The following is a 9,102-nucleotide window of genomic DNA, read 5'->3' on the forward strand; positions in this document are numbered from 1 at the left end:
GGAGTGAATAAATTGAATAAAAAGTGAATGAATTGTATATTAACAACAAACTGCAGAACTGAGTCTGGGTGTGTAAAGTGTGAATGACAAAACAAAGCACCTATTGGCCCCAATTTGCACTTGCAATCAAATATTGTTTCTGTTCATATTAATGCAGACCTGTTAGATCTTTATTTTTTTATCCTTTGAATGCAAAGAATTCAGTGACAAAGTAAATCCACTCCATTGAAATTATAGACTACGCTGAGGTAATCGTAGGACTACTTTATTCAGTATTTTCTTTTTTATACTTTGGCTTCAGTACATTTCAAAGGGAACTATTTGCTTTTACTGCACTTAATTTATCTGACAGATATATTGTTAATCTGTAAATTAAGATCTTAAATACAAACCATATAATCAATTCATAAAATATTATGCCATTTTATAGATGAAACTACCCACAGTGTATAGAAAGGCTTTTATAACCCCCACTTTGACCGCCTGCAGCATTACTTTATAGTAATCTAATCTAATAATGTGATTATATAAGTATATGTTGCTCCTAATACTTTTGTACTTTTACATAGGTAGAGTTTTGAATGCATGACTTCTAATGGAACATTTGCACATTATGGCATGATAACTTTACTTAAGTAAAAGTATCTTTTTTTATTGAAATTGTATTGCTTTACAGCGGTAACAATACTACAATACTAGACAAAAGACGGGGGGGGGGGGGGGGGTTAGCTGCAGTTAAGTAAATTTCTACATGCTGGTTTTCATAAAGTCCAAGGAGCAGAATCACAATGTGTTGTTGCAGCACTTAGAAATAGCACAACAATCTCAAAATGCGTCAGATATAAATTTATCCAGTTGAAAAAAATTCATAGGGCTTACCTGAAATAATGAGTGAAATTGATCCCTCATTGTCAAACATGTGCTGGCATGGTTGTGGTTCTCAGGGGACACTTGATGTAAATGGTTGCTTCTTCTTATTAGACGCAGTACTGCAAAAGTAAAAACAATCCCTCTGCAGATTTGGATGTGAACATGAGAGGGCAGCATTTTACAATTTTACAGTTTTACTGTCAAACCGTCTGATAATGTCCAAATCTTTAAGGCCAAAAAAATATAAAATGCAATCACACATACATACTCTGTCTGTTTCTTTCCTCACAGTTTCTCTCATGGCTTTAGTATCATACACCATCTTTGTAATGGTTTTATTTCTCCCTCAAATAATGGCTGACTCCATGGCAACCATTCAGTGTAGCACACAGTGGACACACAAACATATAAACACACACATACACACAAATACATTAGTAACCTTGACTCTGGATTAAGTTATTGGGGGATTTCATCCAGCAAACAACACATTAATAGGATAAACATCACCATTATGGGGAGGAGGAGAGAGATTAATGGAGGATAAACAGGCCTGTCGCCGGCACATCGGGGAGGCTGTAAAACACAGTGGAGTCACACTGGGACATGGGGATGTCCAACTGAGAAAAGACATTAAAGGAGAAATCTGCTCAGAGACAGTATTCACACATCTCTAGAATTTAACATTTTTTTCTAGAACTTGGTTTTTCTTAAATGAGTGTCACAGATATTGGCTTTCCAAAAAGAGTTATATTAGTCTGCATGCAGTGGTTACATCATACAACATACATCATACAACATAACATAGCAGCAAATCCAACTGTATTTGCCCAAAAAATTACTGCTGCTTAGCGTCACATTTTGACTAGTTACTCCTTTCAGTGCAATGTGTTTGCGTGTTTGTCATTTGTTGTCATTATTTTCCAGGCTGTTCTACTGAAATTGTAAAGGCCACATATAATGTTCAATGTCAGGTTCATACTTGTATTTTGTGTTACTACTAGAACATGTTTACATGCTTTAATGCTAAAAAACATAAGATTCTTTTTCTCATACTGTCTGTCTAAATATACCTGAATTCACCCTCTGTCTGTAACGCTTCGTTTTAGCACCTGTCTCTTTTAAGCCACTCTCCTCCAGCCCGGTCTGCTCTGTTTGGGCAGCTTTTCTGGGTTTTTCAGCATCTCTGCACCGTTATTGCAGAGATCCTGACAGCTTGTTTAAAGGTGCAGTTTCTGAGCACATGCTGTGTGCATTTCCTTGTGGATTGAGTGTATTGATTCTTCCACAGTATATAGCACCTCAACCTTATTTATAATATAAAAAAAATACATCGAAATCTCACTTTTAACAATATGGGACCTTGAAGTTACTTCAGAGTTAGATTAATAATTCAACATTTTGAGAATCATATCTGTACATTAATTATTATTAAGCCAGAGATACATAATTTTTAGGTTAGCTTATTATCAGGTTAGCTTATAAATATAGCATAAAGACAGCAAACAGGGGGAAACCGACAGTCTGGCTGTGGAAGAAAGATTGCTACAACAAAATGTGAGCTAGGCAGAATTGCTACTAAGGGAACTTTGTTGTTGAGGCTTTTATTGTGCACTGTCACACTCACCTCTCAGTCTGCATGCACCTCATGTCAAACTGCCGTTCGGAGAGTCATTTTATCGGATCATTATGTTTAACCATTAGCTCTCTAAATAATCACCAAGAGTTAATGACCCCTGTCATGGTGCTCTCATTTGCATAGGAGTCAGATTGACTGTCTGCAGGCAATCAACACTTAAATGCCAGAGTGTTCTCTGTAATGGTGGCACTCAGAACAGTCCACGGGACGCCTGCTATCACACAATGTTTAGAAAGTCAACATTCCTAATGGAACAAAAGCTAAAGGATGAGAGTACCCTCAAGTTATTCCCTGGATTTCATCACTTCAGACTAACTGAGCGGTGCATAAAGCAGATGGCTGAACCAGAGGCTTTGGCATTTGTGTTGCTGCTATCTCTAGTTCCCACATGATCAATGTAAGCCAGCAGTTATAAGATCCTATAGATAACTAGTGTTGCTATGAATCATTCAGCAGTTTGAACCATGACGTCTGATGGATTTATCCGTAAAGTGTCCTGAGATAACTTTTGTTATGATTTGGCACTATAAATAAAATTGAATTGAATTGAATTGAATTGAATCCATGGAGCCGAGTCTGATTAGGGCACTGTAAATCTGATAATAAGAGTTTCATAACCGTGTTGTTTTAAAATGTCACAGCTGCATCAAAGTATGCAACACCTTTCCACCCACCAAGGCCTTTCTATCAAACTCACCCACTTACTACAAGTGCCCTGTAGTCTGCCCTTCCATTGGATAATGAAATGCCCTGTAGGGGGCCCTTCCAGTGAAGAAAGTGTGATTAAATGCCCTGTAGGGGGCCCTTCCAGTGAAGAAAATGTGATTAAATGCCCTGTAGGGGGCCCTTCCAGTGAAGAAAATGTGATAAAATGTCCTCTGGGGTGCCCCTCCAGTGAAGAAAATGTGATGAAATGGCCTCTGGGGTGCCCTTCCAGTGAAGAAAATGTGATGAAATGCCCTATAGGGTGCCCTTCCAGTGAAGAAAATGTGATGAAATGCCCTCTGGGGTGCCCTTCCAGTGGAGAAAATGTGATGAAATGCCCTCTGGGGTGCCCTTCCAGTGGAGAAAATGTGATGAAATGCCCTCTGGGGTGCCCTTCCAGTGAAGAAAATGTGATGAAATGCCCTGTAGGGGGCCCTTCCGGTGAAGAAAATGTGATGAAATGAACTTCAGGATGTACTTCCAGTTGTGAAAATGAAATGCAGTGTTATATAGGTGCCCAACATGCTAGTCATTATTCTTTTTTTTTGTGCTTTTGTCCCACAGCAGGCAGGCGATTTTTTCCCCCCACCCCTGCCTTTCAGACAGCAGTCAACCACCCCAACCACATGTTGATCAGAAGGGTGTACAGTTTGCTTCAGACTGGATTCAGGCAGCTATGTGCTGTTTGTTTATTGGCCAGTGGCAGTAGATGTTAAATTGTCCTAAAAATAAACTTTTGTCCTCACTCTGCATGAGCTGTGACATGCAGCATTAGCAGAGCTTGAGTCATCAGGTGAAAGGGGACTTCTGTGTAATTACTTGTGTCCGGTCCCATCTATTCGCAAAGCATGCTTTTCCGGATGACATTTTTTAAAAAATCAGCCATGAATCATTTCTGTATTCAGACGGGATCAGATACGTTATATTAGAGCTGTGATGTGAGTAATTTGCTGCTGTAGCCGAATGCAGTTGGAAAGATGTCCCATGTGTTTCCTTTGCCCTCCCTCTCATTTTCTGCGTGTTTCTCTTTCTCCAGTTTCTCTTCCGTTCTTTACTGACGTTGCCTGCTGCACTTTCTCAAATTGTGAGAAAGGAAGTGTGTCACGTTACTTGTGTGTTTGCATTAGCAGGAATGTGTGTGGGACTGTTGCAGATGGTTTTCACAGGATTCAGAAATTTCTTCCTGCAGGCTCAAACAAGAATGAATTATCCTCTGGAGTCTCAGATTTAGGGTTGAGAACAATAAACATTATATTTTCAAAAGAACCATGAAGTTGTTGTACACAATCATTACTGGTAGTAGACTCTCTTTAGTGACACACAAGTGGTGATGGATCGAGTGTGACAGTCTCAGCCTAATTGCTAAACACAGTCCAGATAAATGCCGCATGTTATTTCATTGCTCTAATTTGAAGATCTCTACCCTAACGTGCCAAACAAACAAATTGGTGAGCTGAAATCGGACTTTAATAAAGATGACTGAACCTCTGAAGCTGTACGGCTCAACATCTACCTCATTATGACAGTATGGGTCATGAAGCAGGTAACTTGGTTACAACATTGCTGTTGAACAACTGTAGCCAAGAGATGCACTGGATGAATCCAGTCCCACAGAGAACAGGGTCACTCCCTTTATGAGTGCGACAAAAGTTCAGGGCACAGCATTTTTGGATGAGTCTGTTTGAAGGACAGGAAATAAAGCCACACTGAAGAGGCACTGTGCGGAAACCGTGCACACTGATGTGAGACAGGCTGGAGAAGAATTTGTGAGAGTGTTTGTGTGTGTGTGTTCATCTGGATGTGTCACTGTGGAATAAATGGTAGTTTTTGTTCGTTGAGATTCCAGTTTTGATTAATTATTTGCATTTCTGTCCCTCTGGGTTTGTGATCTCCCTGAACAGGCGGTAAACTTTTTATCCGTTAGAAAAGTTAATTACAAATGATGGTTAGTGGCGTTAAGTCATAGTTAAGCAGAAAAAGGAGCTCACATACTGTATATAATGTACTGTAGAATCCAACACTAAAATATGAATATAAATACTCAAATAATAATGGAGAATATTGCACTTAGTGGTAATTTTCATTGAACAGTAGCTTGAAGGGATAATGTAGTGATCGCTACAGTCGTGTGATGCACAGAAGATGTATTGCTTGAGTTTACTTCAGTGTGAGTAGTCTCCTGGTTATAGCATACGTAATCGTTATAATAGTATGCAATTTCAAACACAGGTGAACATCACGCCTAATAAACATCACCATGTTAAATCTGAGCATGTTAGCATGCTGATTTAGCTGCTAATATTACCGATAAAGTGAGGAAAATACAAAATCTCACCACGACATGTTGTACATTTTTTAACTCACAGGGGAATAATAAACATACCCAACCAAACCCCCAAATTTTTCAAAATATGTCAAGAATATGAAACTTTGACAGGACATGGTAAACTCAAGCTGGTTTCTGTGCAGAATGTCCCTTTAAAAGGAATAAAATCATATATTCATCTGATTATCTGCTTGATTTTTATTAATGAAGACACATCAGCTACCTGACATACTGTAGCATAACCTTAGTTCTCACGTGCGTGCACGCATGTTGTTGTGCCCGGCTGTAATCAGACGGCAGCACACAGGGAAACCCATGTACTCACCACAGCTCCAGGTCAGTCCATCCTCCCCCTGGCCCTGCACATGACATGTTTTAATGCAGCTGACATATGCTGCCTTGTAGGAACCAGCTTCCAGTGAAATATGGAGTTCATCCATCCAATGTTTTTTTTTCCGTCTGGCTTGTAAAACGGGGAAAATAAAAATGATGGAATTTAGTTCAGGCAAAATGATGATGTCAGACCAGAGGCCAAGTTTATGGATCAAAAATGAATAGCAGAGGCTGCCTCTTGCACCCTCTGTTCTAATGTATTTGTTAGTATATATCTTGGTTTGTTTGGGAGACTCATGCTTCTTTTCCAAATGTTCCTATTCCCACAAAACCTGTTCGCATTGTGAACTGCAGATTAATTAACTATAGTGCTTCATTGATTACAGGGAAATAATTCAATTGTAGCACAGAGCTCATGCTGGACTCCACCCTATTTCTGGTTGCACAAAAACTGGAAATGGAGCCTCTTCCTGTGCTGCTCCGGACATCTGCACTGATTATTCCCAAAACTGACGGCCCTCACTTACCTCACACTTTACTTTCTGTGAGCATTTCTGTGAGATACACCAGCAGAAATATCAGGGGAAAAGAGAGATGATGATTAAGACGTCATTTGTCCAATCATCCAACCATTAAGTTTCTCAGAAAAGATGAAACCCACTCTGTTTGCTTCCTGGCTGCAGGCAAGCCTTTAAGAGGGGGGTGGGGGGTTATAGGAACATGCTGAAAATTAATTGTAACCACCAACAATGCGGAGTCTTTGTTTATGCCTGGAGCTTTTTGAGTGGGAAAAACTTGTGAGAGCATTCATTTTCTATTTTAGAAAAGCGAGGATAGTTGTTTCTGCAGAACGCTGTCCTCCCCCTGGAACAGAACACTGAATGATAATTTGTTCTGACAAAATGCAGGAGAGGGAAGCCATCTCGATGTCCCTGGAGAAAGCAGCATCAGTAACATGTGATCTGATCACAAGACTGATGCTCGTTTTTTTTCAACTGAACTAATTGATACTTAAAGGTAGTTAAACCACGCTGACTCTTTTAGCTATGGCTATTTGATCATTTCACCATAATAAGTCTACACACAGTGTATTATTTCATAAGCAAAGTTGTGCTGATTGGAAAAGTGTTTAAATGTAGTCTCTTTGTACTTTACTCATTCCAGTAACACTGAAGTCATTCCTGGTAGTGTATGAAACAATGGATCCGTTATGTCGGCGTGGCTCTACTGCCAGCAGGTGGATTTCAAAGCAGGAGTGGTGCACTGAGACTTGTACCACAGAATGGAAAGTAAGGGTGAGAGTAGTGCACCAGTTTCCATACTTGTTGCATAAGAGTTCCCGCTTTGCAACAAAAGGAAAATCCAACATATTCAAACTCTCTCTCTATATAAATACAATATATTCTATAATTCAGAGCAACGATTAGTCTGGATCTGCAAACACATGTTAAGATTGGTCACTTGTAAAAATGAATGAATGAGCGAAAAAGATGTAATTTACCCATCAACTCACCATACAGAAACTAATCAAAATATTGCACTCGACAAAGAGGACAGAAGGAAACCTAATGGAAAATGAATACATTTCAAGTTCAACCCTTTAATGCATCTTCTGCTCACATGATTGTAGTTTGGATGTTAGAAGCAAACCAATACTTTATGTTTGTTTGAAAGAAAATACGTGGTCAAAGAAGACCCCACACACCAGACTTCTAAATTAATAATTTGCAAATTTGCACCAATAAAGTACAATATCAACTAGGAAGGTCCTGTAGTATTCACTAATGTCACCTAACCAAAAAATATAGTTTAAATATCATATCAATTTTAGTCTTTATTGTGCTCCTGTGTTGTGTATTTCAAAATTAAAGGTCCCATATTGTAAAAACTCACATTTCCATGTCTTTTTTGGTTATAAAGCAGGTTGAGGTGCTAAATAAATACTTTAAGGTATCAAAATACTCAATTCAGGAGAAATGTACACATCCGTATTAAGAAACTGCAGTCAGGACTTCTGTACAGTTGCGATGTCACAACTTTATTATATATAGGTAGAATCACGCTACAGTTCCAGTGGAGTCATTCACTGGCTGCAGTGACGGTGCACAGACAAAGAAAGCGCAGATGTGGAAGACACTGAAATGCTGGCCAATCAGAGCAGACTGTGTTTTTCCGGGAGGGAGTCTTAAAGAGACAGGCGCTAAAATAGTGACAGAGGGTGAAAACAGGTATATTCAGACAGACAGTACATTAAAGTATGCAAACATGTACTATGAGAAACCCAAAATAAAAGTATCAACCTAAACATTAGCATAATATGGGACCTTTAAGTTTTCCATAATTGTATTCAGTGGAGCAAAATTTCCAGTTCACTGGAAGTATCGTATAGCATTACAATGCAAATACTGAAATACAGGTAGCCTACCTCAAAACTGCACCTGAGTAAATGTACTTAGTTAGATTCCATCACTGGTAGAGAAGTGACGCAGGTTAGATCAGATCAGATTTCATAATATAGTACAGTAAGGGTGGAGGAGCGCAGGCTGATCACAGCACTTCCTTTTCTGTAACTTTCTACCATTGTCTGCCTGTAGTGCTGCACAATGAGTCCTCAGCACAACTCCCTTCCTGAACTCTGGACCACATGCTGGGTCCTGCCTTGATAGTCCTCCCTGCTGTACATCACTGCCGGTGTGGCCGGGATCTTCCCTGGAAAAACCTGACATGAGCTCACATGGGCAGGGACATACAGGAAGTATCCAAGCAGTTTCTTTCTTTGGACACGAGCCTTCAAATGTTACCTCATGTCCGCGTCAGTAATACAGAAAGTGGGGCGGAGGTATGAGGTCAGAGCCAGAGAAGCCCCATATAGAGACGTTTAGAGACGTCTTAGGATGGCTCTTTGAAACAGTTGAAGAGCGTTTGGTTCATAAATGAAGTAAATCATAGAAATACCAATCTAATCCGAATCTACATGGATAAAGTAGCTTTAACACTTAAATCGAATCTGCAATTAAACCAAAGGCGCCCCTGACATGTTACTTGTGCTTATCAGTTTACCTTCACATTATTGATTAAGTAGTTTAACCCCTGACTGAACTTAAAGAGCCTGTCCTCTGACCTTAAAGAGTAACTGAACACTGGCTGGAGGTCTGAGTGTTTTGGAGGACTTGTTGAATATGTTTCAGATGGATCTGCTTCTTGGCTTTGCCTCGCTAAATGTCCTCAA

This window comes from Echiichthys vipera, assembly GCF_963691815.1.
Source record: "Echiichthys vipera genome assembly, chromosome: 18".
In the NCBI taxonomy this organism is placed as follows: Eukaryota; Metazoa; Chordata; class Actinopteri; order Perciformes; family Trachinidae; genus Echiichthys; species Echiichthys vipera.